This window comes from Pseudopodoces humilis, chromosome 33 (assembly GCF_049639895.1).
Source record: "Pseudopodoces humilis isolate 2021_Gansu_Grassland_sample_001 chromosome 33, ASM4963989v1, whole genome shotgun sequence".
Classification (NCBI taxonomy): Eukaryota; Metazoa; Chordata; class Aves; order Passeriformes; family Paridae; genus Pseudopodoces; species Pseudopodoces humilis.
Window position 1 is genome coordinate 1,674,035 of NC_142232.1, and position 15,107 is coordinate 1,689,141.

Sequence of the window (15,107 nt, forward strand, 5' to 3'; positions counted from 1 at the left end):
CTGGGGCTCGGCTTCTGCCTGCGCAAGAAGGTGAGGGGGGGTCCCGGGGGTCGTGTCCCCCCTCCCCTGGTGCATGTGTGCTCCACTCAGGGGCCCGAAGCCCAGTGTCACCCCCATTTCTCTGCCCACAGAGCTCGAGAGGCGATGACAAAAGGTTCTCTAGGATTTAAAGTCAACAAATCCCCTCTCCCAAAGGAATTCCCATTGTTGGTCTGTGTCCCAATGGATGTTCCTGCTCCGGTATTCATCCAGGTGCCCACAGGGAGCCAGGAAGATGTGGAGCCTCCCAGCCAGGTGTCTTCCCAACACCGATCACCAGGACCACAGATCACCAGGGCTCTGCCCAACGGGGGTCACTGGGGATCATCCAACGCCGATCCTCCCATGGGGGATGGAGCTGGAGCAGCGCACGAAGCTCTTCCCACACTTGGGGCACTCACAGGGCTTCCCTTACTGGTGCCTCCGTTGGTGTTGGCTCTAGGCTGAGCCTCTCCCCAGTGTGGATGAGCTGGTGTACCCTCAGGTAGAAGCTCCACTCAAAGCTCTTCCCACATTCCAAGCAGGTGTAGGGTCATTCCCCTGTGTGAATCACCTGGTGTTTCATCCGTTCAGAGGTATCTGTTGAAGCTCTTCCCACATTCCGGATACTCATAGGGTCATTCCCCAGTGTGGATCCTCTCGTGATTCCTCAGGTTGGAGCTCTGGCTGAAGCTCTTCCCACATTCCCCACACTCGTAGGGCTTTTCCCCAGTGTGGATCACCTGGTGCTGGAGCAGGCTGGGCTGGGGCTGAAATCTTTCCCACATTCCAAGCACTTGTGGGGCTTCTCCCCCAGCTCTGAGCTCCGGCTGGATCTCTGGCCGTGTTCCTGGCACTGGGGGGATCTTTCCTCCTCGCAGCTCCCTGGGCTGGGTTTGCAGCCCCTCCTTGTGCGGCATCTCCGAGCCTTTTCCTCCTCCTCCTCCATCTGAACACATTTGGGAATGAAAATTCCTGGTTAGGAGGAAAAAAAGAGAGGAGAGCACCTTGGGCAGGGGGTTCCTCCATGCCCAAGATCATCTCAGAATGTCATTGGGCATCTTGTGTCTGTAACAAACCAAAACACCAAGATTCAGCCCAAACATCCTCCAAACATCACAGCACAGATCAAAAACTCCCGAAACATCAAGATTCAGACAAACCCCCCCCCCAAAAGAGAAAAGTTCAGCCTACACAAAATATCGAAGCATTAACATTTAGCCCAATAAAGCTCAGAAACACCAAGATTCAGCCCCATGAAAATCGTGGGTCCCCCTCCCCAGTCACCTGCTGACTATGGGCAGGGCAACACTCCTGGGACTGCACGTACAGGGAGGGTGGAACCTTGTGCTGCTTCCTCTTCCTGCTCCTCCTCCTGTGACCCTACTCTTCTTCACACTCCTCTTTGTCCTACTATTCCTCCTCCTCCTGCACAAGTCCACCTTCTCCTCCCATGTTCACCATTTCACCATTTTGTTCTTCAACCCTGCATCCCCTTTCCCTTTGTCCTCCTGCCCCCAGGCCCAGCACCCACTGCCGGCTCCCTCTTCCCCCCCAGTCCCACAGCATCCCACCGCAGGGGCACGGATGGAGCTGGGCCAGCTCGGCCTGGGGCAGCGCTGGGCTCTCGGCCGCTTCCGCCCGCACTCGCTCCCCACTGCAGCCGCTCCCGCCACCACAGCGCGGGGGGGCCCGGCCTTGGCGCTCCCCCCTCCCACCTCCCCAAATTCCCCTCAAGGGGGGCGCCAAGGCCCGGGGGGGAGGGGCGCAGCTGGGCTCCAGCTGGGCAACGCTGGCAGCTGCGGCTCTGCCTGGACACTGATGAGTCATCAGCGCCGCGCGCTCTGATTGGCTCAGCCCTGCCTGAGCCCTGCGCCTGCACCAAGGGGGGACACCCTGCTCCAGGGGGGATGGCCCCAAAACGGGGGAACCCCAGCAAAGGAAGAACAACAAAGGCTCTTTACAAACTGATCCCGTGAGCCTCACTGCACATAGGGCCAGGGACATGGACATAAGGAAGTGACAGGAGGAGCCATCAGCTGCACAAAATGTTATTAATTGATGACACAGACTGCTGCTCAGCCAAGGTCCTGCTAAATTCATCAACTTCCAGAAGAACAACAATGACTTAACACAGCCATCAATATCGTTAGCTAAACAAAAGTGGGGTGCATATTAAGGGGGTATGTAGCAGGTGCATTGGGAAGTCTGTACTTCTCCAACACTTCAGCCAATGGGAAAAGGGAGATGCAGCCAGGAAAATCAGGATTACAATGAGGCTGTGTCTGCCAACAATTGGAGAGAACCCACGGGAAATATCCCATGGCCTCATCCCTTTTTTTATGAATGAAATTACTGTGACAGGACTCCTCTGTCTTCCTTGTGGACAGAAACCTCTGGGGATGTCAATTTTTCCACACACCTTGGGGCTCCTCCGCAATTCCTTCCACCGTCCGGCCCGGCGGGCAGTGAGTGCAGCTGAAGGTGCCTCACCCAGTTTGGGGGATCGGCTCCCTCGGCTGGCGGCGGCACCGGGGATTGATTGGGTACCCGAGAGTGAGCAGGAGACAGACGAGTGACGGATCAGGGGGGCTGTCAAGAGTCGGCAGGGAGAGAGCACTGAAAATCTCAGCAGTAACTACAGTGGCATCTTCGGGGAGTAAACATGGCAGGGCACCCAGGGAGGGGACAAAAGGGAAAGCCGGGAAGGGCCAGGGGGACCCCTCAGCCTTGGCTCAAGGGCTCTGAAGCCCCGGAGATTTGGACTTCCCCGCTGCAGCAGGAGGATGGGAGGCCACCCCTGAGCCTGCACTGAAGGCAATGCAGCAGCAGCCAGGGTTCCCCAGCAGGGGAAGCCTCTGGGCCTGCCCACAGATCCTCTGCTCAAATCCTCGGCCTGGGCACCCTCCTTTGCCATCTCCAGCCACTGCGGGACAATCCTTGCTCTCACTCTTGCAGCTTCAGGCCTTTCTGTGCCTGCCCTCGCCACAGCTGCTGGGGAAGGCACCGGCACAATTCCACTCTGGCTCTCAATTACACTCACACTCTGCCCTGCCTGGGATTAGCTGCTGGGAAAAAAGACCAAGTAGAAATTTTTTTCAAATCTTCTTTTTCTACACTGGCTTGGTTTGCCTATGCCTTGGGGAAAGGAATTTAAATGTTTTTTTTAAGGTATGTTCCACCACTCAGCAGAGATGAAATTCACATCTCAACAGACTGGGAATAGCCTAAAAGATTCCCTCCAAGATAACAACCATCAACAAAACATCAACACCCAGAAGCAAACATCAACCAACATCTCCCCCAGACACTGCCCCAGGCACAGCTGGAGACACCTGGTCTGGAAAAGGCTGAGCAGGAAATCCAGGAGTGCCCACCTAATTCACATCACAGGCACAGAAATCCGGGTGCAACAGGAAACCAAATCCTAACAACTCCACACCTTCAAACCAATGAACACACACACAGCACCCTGCTCTGGCACACAGGAACAGAGCAGACGTACTCAGCTGCATCAGGCTCCACTCCCCTCTCACCTCTGGCTGCAGGGCTGTGCTGCTGTTAGAATGTTCAGCCCAGGATCCTGCAACACAGGGAGCTTCAGTGTCCTCTTCAGGAGCAGAGGGAGGTTCCCCATCTTCTTCCCAATGCACTGTGGGTTCTTCATCCTCTTCCCAAGATGCTGAAGGTCCTCTGTCCTCTTCCCAAAATGCTGCAAGTTCACCATCATCTTTCCAAGCCACGGGACATTCTATGACGGCTTCCCATGCTGGAAGATGTTCTCCCTCCTCTTCCCAAGCCACAGGATGCCCTCTGTCCTCATCCCACACTGGGAGATTGCCATCATCCTCGTCACACGCCATGAGAGCTTGGCCATTCTCATCCCACACCAGGGGACATCCACCGTCCTTGTCCCACACCGGGAGATGTCCACTGTCCTTGTCCCACACCGCGGGAGCCTCGCCGTTGTATTCCCAAAGCGCGGGGTGTTCGCCCTCGTCTCCCAGAACAGCGGGAAGTTCACTGCTGTCTTCCTCCTCTTTGGCCTCCTCTTTGCAAGCAGAGGGAGCCAGAGGAGGTGCTGATGCTGCTTTGGTGCCCTGTGGACAGACGGGAGCGTGAGGGACGGGAAGTTCTATCTCAGTTTTCACCTTCTTTATCCTCAGCTACACATCCAGCTGCACTAAGCAGAAATAGGGTTCAGAGCTGTTCAAACTAACAATGGGCTCAAGTCAACATTGCCACTTATTGTTGGGAATTCCATATTCCAGCATGGCTAAAGCCAGCAAGCAATCTTCTGCCTGCAAAACCAGTCCTGCAGCTCTTCAAAAGCTCTTCAGCAGAAACAGAGAAAACTGCCAGGGATCTCTTTGCTGCTGCTGCTGCTGCTGCTGCTGCAAAGACACTGACAGGAACTTCCCTTCAGCCTCCCAGGCTGGCACTCGGCTGCCACACGCCGAGCTCACAACTTTCTGCACAATTCTGAACACCAAAGCTTCTTTTCCCACTCACCGAAGGAGGAGCTGCTTGGGATCCACGCGTGAGGTGCCCTGCAACGGGAGAGGGAACGTGAACCAGATGTTGTTAGGAAAAAACTGCCTGTGGTGGGAAATGAGCAAGGCAATCCCGAGAGAGCATTTTGCTTTCACAGCATCCCTCCAGGAGCCACAGGCCCTTCACACAGCAAGCAAGAGAGCAGCACAAAACACTGGGCTGTGTCAGCTCTTGGCTGGAGCAGCAAACGGAGGGAGTTCCAGGCTCCGCTGCCACAGACTCCCCACTTGAGGGAACAGAACCCCCCCAGGCCTCATTGCAAATGCTGTGCACGTCCCGCTGGCTGCAGACACCCCCTTTTTCAGCTGCAGCTGCTGGCAGGAGCTCTCCCAAACCAACTGTGTCCTCAGGGCAATTTGGTTACAGAGTCAACTCCGTTCCAGTGGAAGAACAGAAAGCACACAGCAAGCCCAAAGCCACAGATGCTGCACCGAGGGAAAACCTCAACTTACGTGCCAAGTGGGTTAAAAAATACCCCGAATAAGCCACAGAGAACAGAGTGCCAACTGCAGCAACCACTTGCTGCATCATTTTGGCTGCGCTGCACACGTCTGCAGACTGTACCCCTGCAAGCACAGAAGGACACCCGTCAGGGGCTGGGCTGGCTGCTGAGAATGCCTCAGGCAGGAGGATCCTCTGGCAACAAGCAAGCACCCAGAGACGCTCTGGACACTGAGGCCTCCGTGTCCCACAGCAACGGGAACACCTCGGGGACGTGGCAACGTTCCTGTGACACCACAGCAGCCACTCACGCAAAAACCGCCTGGAAGCTTCTCCTGTGTCACAAAGGAGCACAAAGAATCCTCCCAGGGCACAGCTATTGCCCAAAGGATCCAAGAGGAACTCTGAAAATGCACCAAACAAGGACACCCCATAGGCCAGCCTGAGCACTGAGGAGGAACGAGGACAGGACCAAACCAAAGCAAACACGACCTGTAGTCACTGACACTGCTGAATAAAACCAGCAAGGCTTGTTCCATCTGGAATCTATTTTCTAGATCTTTCTAAAAACAAGCAAGATTCTCCACTCTAAATATACAGAAGGCAGGAACTGGGGAGGAGGTGGGATTAGGGAGGAGGGGGAGCAGGAGGAGGGAGAAAGGAAAAGGAGGAGCAGGAACAGGAATAGAAGGAGAAGTTGGAGGTTCCAGTGTCCCCTGTGTCCGCAGCACCCCCGGCCACGGGCCCATCGCCCCCACCTCATCCTGCAGGTGAGCAGGGAGGGGGAGCTCGTCCCAAATCCGTCTGGGGGTTCCTGAGAGTCTTTTTATTGGGGTGTGTTTGGAACTTGCAGATTGAGGAACTGAGCCCCAAATATTGTCTGGCGTCCCTGGGAGGTTTTTTCCTCCATGTGTGTAGGTTTGGATCTTGCAGGACCCCAAAGCTGAGCCCCTTGGGGGATCTTTGGGGTCCACATGGCCATTGCCCAGTATTGGCTGGGGGAGGACATTGGTCCTGGGGACCCCTGGGAGAGCAGGGGAGAGGAATCCCTGGGACCCCCAGAGTGGGGAGAGTAGAGAGGAGAGATCCCGGAGCTGGAGGACCCCGGGAGAATGGAGAGGTGGGAGCCTGGAGAGGAGGGACTCTTGAGACCCCTGGGATCTCAAAGCAGAGCATCAGGGGAGAAGGGACCCCATGGACCCCCAAAAGCTCCCGGATCATCGCTAAGGAGGACCCCAGAGAACAGGGAACCCCTGGAGCCCTTGGACCCCATCATCCCAGGGAATTGAAACCTCTGGAAGCCCAAAAGTGGAAAGACAAGAGATGGGGAACTCCTGGGGGAGTTTTTGGGGTTGAATCTTGATATTTTGGAGACTATCATGGACACAAGACTCCTGCTGAGCTCTAGACATGGACTTGGGCAGGAGGAGCCTCTACTCCAAGGCACCCCCACTTTGATTTCCCCCAAACCAGGATTTGTCATTCCCAAGCCATGGCCAGATGGAGGAGGAGGAAAAGCCCCGGAGATCCACATGAGGAGGGGCTGCAAACCCAGCCCAGGGAGCTGCAAGGAGGAAAGATCCCCCCTGTGCCAGGAAGGTGGCCAGAGAGATCCTGCCGGAGCTCAGAGCTGGGGGAGAGAGCTCATGGCAGGGAGAAGCCCCACAAATGCTTGGAATGTGGGAAGGGCTTCAGCTGGAGCTTCAAGCTGAGGGAACACCAGAGGATCCATCCTGGGGAATGGCTCTGGGAGTGTGGGGAGTGTGGGAAGGGCTTCAAGAATAGTTCCCATCTGATCTGGCACCAGGTGATTCACACTGGGGAGAGCCCCTAGGAGTGTGGGGAGTGTGGGAAGAGGTTCAGGAAGATCTCTGGCCTGATTAACCACCATAGGATCCACACAGAGAAAAAGCCTGGAAAGTGCTTGGAATGTGGGAAGAGCTTCAGTCGCAGCTCCCACCTGATCTGGCACCAGAACATCCATACAGGAGAATGCCCCAGCGAGTGTGGGGAATGTGGGAAGAGCTTCATTGAGATGTCCAATCTGATTTGTCACCAGAAGATCCACACAGGGGAAAATCCCTACACGTGTGGGGAGTATGGAAAGGGCTTCAGCTGGAGCTCCAACCTCGGGGCACACCAGTGCATCCTGAGTGTGGGAAGAGATTTCCAAGGAGCTCAGGTCTCATCAAACATCAGTGGATTCACACAGAGGAGAGGCTCTTCTTTCTGCTGCCCTGACTGTGGGAAGGGCTTCACAAAACTGCACCCTCATCAGGCACCGGCACATCCACACTGGGGAGAGGCCCTACGAGTGTCCCCAGTGTGGGAAGAGCTTCTCACAGAGCTCAGCCTTGACCAAACAGATCTTCCTGACTCCCCGTGGGCACCTGGATGAACACAGGGGCAGGAACATCCATCAGAACTCAGACCAACAATGGGAATTGCAGATTGACAGCCCCTGGAGATTCACCAGAAGAATGCAGAGATCCCCCCACAGCCCCTGGAGAAGCCCATGCCAGAGCAGGGGAATGCCTGAGATGAGGCTGTGACCACGGGGGACACCTGTGGACAGAGGGGCCCCTGCTGGAGCCGCCTGTCCTGGAAGGACTGACCTTGTGGCAGAGTGACCCACGCTGCAGCACTGTGAGGGGGCTGTTCCCCATGGGATGGACTCAGGTTGGAAAAGGTCCTAGAGACCTCTCTGGTGGGAGAGATCCCAGAGTGCAGAAGGGGAATGACTCCAGTCCCTGGTCAGCAGGAAAAGCCAAGGGAGATTAACTGACCATAGCTCAGTTCCCTGTATCCCTGCACTGCCAGGTTAGGATGCAGAGCTGGAAGGAGGGAGGGGTGAAAGGAAGGTGCTTTTAAGGGTCTTCTTATTCTCCTGCTCTGAGCTTATTGGCAATAAATTCAATTAATATCTCCAGTTTTGCCCGTGACTGTGTTTGATGAGGAAACGTTCCCAGTCCTTACCTCTTCAACACTTAGTTAAATTTTCTCTCCCAGTGTGGCTGTGGAGGGCAGTGAGAGAGCAGCTGTGGTGGGTGCCTGGACTCGGGCCTGCATCATCCCACTGCAGTGGGACATGTCCTTGTGTGGCCCTGTGCTATGGTGTCACAGGTGCTGTTGCTTTTGTCTCCCTTATGATTTTATCTTTTGCATTAAATGCTTGTGAAGTGCCCCCGGTGTCCCTCGTGTTCTCTCGGCGCCGGTAGCCCTGTCCCTTCCCCTGCATCCCGGCTGGCGGAGCCTTGGAGCTGCCGTGGGGGCCGTGGGGCTGCCCCGGGGGCTGCGCCCTGAGCCGAGGCCCCTTCCCAGTGCTTCCAGTGTGCCGATCCAGCCTGGAGCAGCCAGCGAGGGCTTCAGCTGGGACGGCAGAGAGGCGCTGCTGGGGGGTCCCGGCTCACTTCGCTTTGGTTGACTCTTCTCAACCTGGGGCAAACGATTTTGGGAGTTTTCTGGCAGAAATCTCCCCTCCTCCATTCAGCCAAAGGGGTTTCTGGCGGTTTTACCTTTTTGGGGGGAATTCAAGGCGATGCACTGATGCTCCTAATTAAGGGGTAGGACAAGTGAGCCTGAAGGACTTCCCGCTGAGCCGGAGACCAGGGACTGGGCAAGGCGGGCCGGGAGCTGCGGAGAACTTTGTTTGTTGGGAGATCAATGGCGGCTCGGGCCGGGCCCGTTCCAGGGCTGTTCCTCATCCCCGCCTTTCCCCTCACGCAGCCCGGGGCGGGCCCTGAGAGCGCGGGGCGGGGCTGTGCCGTGTGCAGAGCCCGCCGCTGGCTGCGATTGGCTGATTCTGCCGTCACTCGTGGCTCTGACGCGCGCTGATTGGGCAGAGCGGGGACAAGCCCGGCCCCGCTGGCGCCCCCAAGGCGGCCGTGGGGCAGGAGAGCCGCCATTGCCGGTGCGGCTGTTCGGGCCCTGGAGCGGCGGGGGCAGCGGCCGGAGCCCGGTGAGGCGGCGGCGGAGCTCGGAGGCGGCCCCGGCCATCGCAGGTGGGAGCTGCGCTCGGTTCTGCGGGGGCGCGGGGCTCGCTGCGGGCCCGGGAGGGGGCGGCAGGGGGCTGTGGCGGGTGTCTTGTGCCGTGGCCGGCCCGTGTTGGCCCTGGGCTGAGGGCGCTGCGGGAGCGGCTGCCCGCGGTCTCCTTGCCGCTGGGGCCTCGGCAGGAGGCGGTGGCGGAGCAGCGCTGGCTCGTCCCGCTTCGTGTCGGGAGGCCGGAGGTGGCTGCGCTGTGCCCGGGGCTGGGCGGGAAAATTCCCGGCGCCAGAGGTTTGTGTGGCCAAAGGAGGCAGAGGAGTGGTGTGCGAGTGACTTTATTGCTGCCCAAAGGGAGAGGCCATGGGGCATTTGCCATGCGCTCTCTCCAGTTGGAGGACGCGGCCTCGTTTTTGTCCTGATTTTCCCGGCCGCATGTCCCTGTCCCTTTGCCCAACACTGGCGGAGGTGCTTGGAAGGTTCAGCCTTCCCGATCCGCCTGCTGCATGTCTTTTTTATATAACATCCGATATTCCTGGCTCTGTGAAATGTTTATTCTTCTGGAAGTTCAGGAATGTAGCGGGACTTTGTCTGAGCAGCTTGTCAATTAGTAACATTTTCTGAAAGTGGTGGTTTCTCCCATTGCTTCCTTATGTACAAGTCCCTGGCCCTATCCCCAAGCAGATTCACTCATTGCCTCTGTTTTTTCTTCCTGGGTGTTCTTTGGTTCTGGGATTGCTGTCAGTGCCCTCATTCTCTGTCCTTTTGTAGCCGTTTGTGGCTCAGGAGCCCTGGCTGCCACCTGCATCCCCTTGCTCAGCTGCTGAATGAGCTCCACTCAGCAAGGTGTGGTGCATGGTAAAAAGATGAGAGTTGTTGTAGCACATGAGAGGAGAAACAGCATTTGTTTAACCCATGGTCTGTGAGGGAACCACGAAACTGTGTCCCATTCCCATCCTTTCCACATTTGGAGTGGAACATGAGCTGCATTTTTATTTCGTTTTTTATGTTTCTCCACTTTTTCCTTTGTGATCTATTTGCCAACAGCAGTTTGAGTCTTTCCATTTTCCAGAAACTCTGCATCCTTCTTCTAACAGATAATTCGGTAGCATCCCATGTAGAAAAGTTGTGTTCCTCATCTGAGTGGATTGGCCGGTAAGAGTATCAGGAGTTGGAGCTGTCTAATTGGATATTGTTTTGATGACGGCTTGTAATCTATTTATGTAGCTTAAATTATAAATGGTTTGTTTGGTATCTGATATTAATTCATCAGGGTTCCCAGGGTCTGGTCCATGGTGTTGCAGGATTTGTTCTGGTGGCTGTTCATATTTTCCCCATTTTTGGGTGCTCCCTCCAGCCAGGGCTGCATCAATTGTCAGCTTTTCTTTCACTAAATCATCACATACTTGGATTCCCAACTGATTTTTCTCAAATTGCTGTAGCAGAAAACCCCAGTGGTCTGATACACCCTATATAACATAGACAGTGACAGCACATGTTGGAGTGGGGACAGAGATGATTCCCCCCCACTTGTTTTAGTGAAGTTTTCACAACATTCTCCATTTTCTGTTTTCCTTTGCAGCTTAACCAATTTCTGTTGCAGAGTCAGATACCCTCACTCTGGGCTCTGCCTTTAGCTGTGCAAATTCCATCTGTGCAAGCAGGCAGAGCTTGGGCTGAGGGGCAGAGGGAATCAGCCCAATTCCTCCTGCAGGCAGGAAGCCCCTGGGCCATTGTGCAGGCTTTGTCCCAGCAGTGTTAATTTGCATTTCTAAAGCTCCTCTCCTGGCTGCATGGAACAAAGCTTCTCTTCCAGGGCAGACATCCTGTGACTCACTGGTGGCCCCCCACAGAATCTCCTATTTTTTTTTTTTTTAAACAATGTTTTATTAACTGTTTATTGTTAACTGTTTATTGTGTTAATGGGCCAACTTTAAAGCTCTTCTAGTTTTCAAAGTGCAGCTTAAAGGCGAACATCGAAAAACTCATATCATCATTTTTTCAGCACTAAGAGTCACATACAAATATAAAAAAAAAAATGAGAAAGCAATCAAGTGTTTTCTTTTTATTCTCCTAGGACTAAAAACTCATTCTCAGACCACTGGCCCAAACAGAACCGACAATATAGAAGTAAAATTGTTATGAAAAATTATTCTCACGGTGTAATCTTTTCACTGAAACTGTAAAAAGCAAAAACTCTTCAACAGTGTCTTTAGAGAATTAAGGTGTTACTTGATTCTGGCCAGAATGTGCAACAGGAATCATTTCATGCACACTTAGGCTGGGTGTGCAGAGAAAATCATTCCATGACACATGAGTTGGACTAGATTTTTCTAAATTTATACAGTCTGACCCCATAGAAATCCATTGGTTTAATGTTCATTGGTTTCAAGGTGTGGAGTTGTTAGGATTTGGTTTCCTGTTGCACCCGGATTTCTGTGCCTGTGATGTGAATTAGGTGGGCACTCCTGGATTTCCTGCTCAGCCTTTTCCAGACCAGGTGTCTCCAGCTGTGCCTGGGGCAGTGTCTGGGGGAGATGTTGGTTGATGTTTGCTGCTGAGCATTGATGTTTTGTTGCTGGTCGTTATCTTGGGGGGAATCTTTTGTGCTATTCCCAGTCTGTTGAGGTGTTAATTTCATCTCTGCTGAGTGGTGGAAAAGAAACATTAAAATTCCTTTTCCCAAGGCAAAGGCAAACCTAGTGTGAGCAGAGAAATTAGATTTGAAGCCATTTTAAAGTTGGTCTATTTTGCCAGCAGCTAATCCCAGGCAGGGCAGAGTGTGAGTGTAATTGAGAGGCAGAGTGGAATTGTGCCGGTGCCTTCCCCAGCAGCTGTGGCGAGGGCAGGCACAGAAAGGCCTGAAGCTGCAAGAGTGAGAGCAAGGATTGTCCCGCAGTGGCTGGAGATGGCAAAGGAGGGTGCCCAGGCCGAGGATTTGAGCAGAGGATCTGTGGGCAGGCCCAGGGGCTTCCCCCGCTGGGGAGCCCTGGCTGCTGCTGCGTTGCCTTCAGTGCAGGCTCAGGGGTGGCCTGTTTAATATTCCCTTCCAATTCAGATTTCTGAGTCTGGAAGAGCCATGGCTGGGGCATCAATCATTTTATTTTTTTCATTTTGTTAAGTTTTGTTCTCTTTCTTATGTCCACTCTGTTAAATAGAGGCTATCTGTGGCTAAAAAAGTCATACAATGCTCAGGCTAGAACAAAGAATCCTCAAACCAGCTCCTGCAATCCCCTGTTAATTGTAAGAATTGTTCCAGCTCCATTTTAGTCCTGGGAAACATTATTTCTGAGATTCCCTGAACTCACTCTGAATCAATACACCACAAACCCTCAGTCAAATAATGTCCCAAATATTTAACCATTTTCTCTACCGTTTGCCCTTTCTTTTTTTTCAGATACTCAAAGCTGCTTTTTAGCCTGAAAATGAAGCCATTTCACAGAGGCTTCCTTTACCTCTTCTCCTTGTCCTCCTGATTGGATCAAGTCATCCACATCCTGCATTAAGCCAGTCCCTGGGGGTGAGGTCAATTCCTTTGATATTTCCTGCAAGGCTTGGCCCAATCAGGCCGGTGCTTCCGTGCATCCCTGCAGAAGGACCGTCCATGTCTTGAGCATTTTCCCTTCTACCTCTTGTTGCCAGCCCAAGGCAGAATTCTGTTTGCATCCTCTGGAAGTGGGCAGATCCCCAGAAAGCATCTTTTGCATCAAGTTCTGAATGGCAGGAGTGTGAGGAGGGCACCTGGTTGAGGATGGTGTAAGGATCTGAGACTGTGGGGTGCCTCGGTTTCATCATCTCATTTCTTCTTCTTGGGTCCTGCAGCATTCTGTGGATTCCATTGGATTTCTTGTTTGGCAGGATAGGAGCATTCTAGGGAGACATCCCTGGCTCCTGAGGCCGTGCCTTGAGCAGGACTCACTGACAGGCTGTGAGCCCTTCCTTCCCTCCCTTGGAACAGGGGATTGCTTTTCGACACCTCTTGTCCTGGTTGCTTCAGGGAAACTTGGAGAGGCTCCATATCTAATTTTGTCCATTTCCCTGGGGCTGCTCACACTTCTGGGTCCACTTCAGCCTAGGCTCTGCCAGATATTTGATCTTGATCCTACCAGGTCTAATGCCCATTTCTGAGCTGTTCCTTCCTCGTGCTCGCTGTGCTGAGGCTCCCCTCCCCAGCCCGTATCCCAGAGCCGGTCCCTGTCCTGCCGCAGTGTCCAAAGGCGGCCCCCCCGGCGGGCAGGGCCGGCAGCTCCACGGGGCCGGGCAGCGGCCGGGGCGTCCCGCAGCCTCCTGGGGGGCGGGGGCCACTGCCGGCCCTGCCCGGGGGGTGCTGGGCTCAGGCAGCGCCCGGCGCTGAGGCCCGGCTGCCCCACAGCCCCGGCCCGGCCCCACAGCTCCCCACAGGCCCCCAGCCCATGCTCCTGGTGCCGCAGCTCTGCGCCCGCTCCTGCCGCTCCCAGCTCAGAGAAACCCCCTGAAATCCTGACCTCCTTGTTTTCCTGTCCTGGAAATTGGTGATGTAAAGGATCTGGATCAGCTGGCAAATTTTGAGGATAAGACAGTTCTGTAAAATATCTCAGTCCTCACTGTTTTTCTCTTCCTTCTCTTTTCCATCATCATTTTTCCTACCCCATAGATTCCTCCGGCTGCTTCTTGCCTTAACCATAGTCCTGCACACTCCCCTTCAGCCAATCCCTTCCCAGCACACCAACACCATCCATCCCCTGTTGTCTAAATCCCATCTGGACTTTCCCTTATTGCCCCTCTGGGCGTTCATGCCCTTAAATATCTTAGAATTTGTAAATGTGCAAACTGCCTCAATATGCTCCCAAGGGATGCCTCAGAGATATTTTGGGTCTATCATCCCTTTTGCTGGGACCCCCTTGTGGCTTTCCCTTTTGTCCCCTCCCTGGGTGCCCTGCCATGTTTACTCCCCGAAGATGCCACTGTAGTCACTGCTGAGATTTTCAGTGCTCTCTCCCTGCCGACTCTTGACAGCCCCCCTGATCCATCACTCGTCTGTCTCCTGCTCACTCTCGGGTACCCAGTCAATCCCCGGTGCCGCCGCCAGCCGAGGGAGCCGATCCCCCAAACTGGGTGAGGCACCTTCAGCTGCACTCACTGCCCGCCGGGCCGGACGGTGGAAGGAATTGCGGAGGAGCCCCAAGGTGTGTGGAAAAATTGACATCCCCAGAGGTTTCTGTCCACAAGGAAGACAGAGGAGTCCTGTAAAAGTAATTTCATTCATAAAAATGGAAGATGCCATGGGACATTTTGTTGGAGGACACAGCCTCCTTTTCATTCAAATTTTCTTCCGTCACATCTCCCTCTCCCTTTCCCCATTGGCTGAAGTCCTGGATAGGTACAGACTTCCCAATGCACCTACTACATACCCCCTTAATATGCACCCCACTTTTGTATAGCTAACGATATTGATGGCTGTGTTAAGTCTTTGTTGTTCTTCTGGAAGTTGATGAATTTAGCAGGACCTTGGCTGAGCAGCAGTCTGTGTCATCAATTAATAACATTTTCTGCAACTGATGGCTTCTCCTGTCACTTCCTTATGTCCATGTCCCTGGCCCTACGTGCAGTGAGGCTCACGGGATCAGTTTGTAAAGAGCCTTTGTTGTTCTTCCTTTGCTGGGGTTCCCCCGTTTTGGGGCCATCCCCCCTGGAGCAGGGTGTCCCCCCTTGGTGCAGGCGCAGGGCTCAGGCAGGGCTGAGCCAATCAGAGCGCGCGGCGCTGATGACTCATCAGTGTCCAGGCAGAGCCGCAGCTGCCAGCGTTGCCCAGCTGGAGCCCAGCTGCGCCCCTCCCCCCCGGGCCTTGGCGCCCCCCTTGAGGGGAATTTGGGGAGGTGGGAGGGGGGAGCGCCAAGGCCGGGCCCCCCCGCGCTGTGGTGGCGGGAGCGGCTGCAGTGGGGAGCGAGTGCGGGTGGAAGCGGCCGAGAGCCCAGCGCTGCCCCAGGCCGAGCTGGCCCAGCTCCATCCGTGCCCCTGCGGTGGGATGCTGTGGGACTGGGGGGGAAGAGGGAGCCGGCAGTGGGTGCTGGGCCTGGGGTCAGGAGGAGAAGGGAAGGGGATGCAGGGTTGAAGAACAAAATGGTCAAATGATG

General features: G+C 54.7%; 1 pseudogene; it reads left to right on the forward strand.

The window, feature by feature from the left end:
- The first annotated feature begins 6,505 nt into the window (after positions 1-6,505).
- The window catches only part of LOC102111794 (uncharacterized), a 123,843-nt pseudogene continuing 115,241 nt past the window's right edge, over positions 6,506-15,107 (forward strand).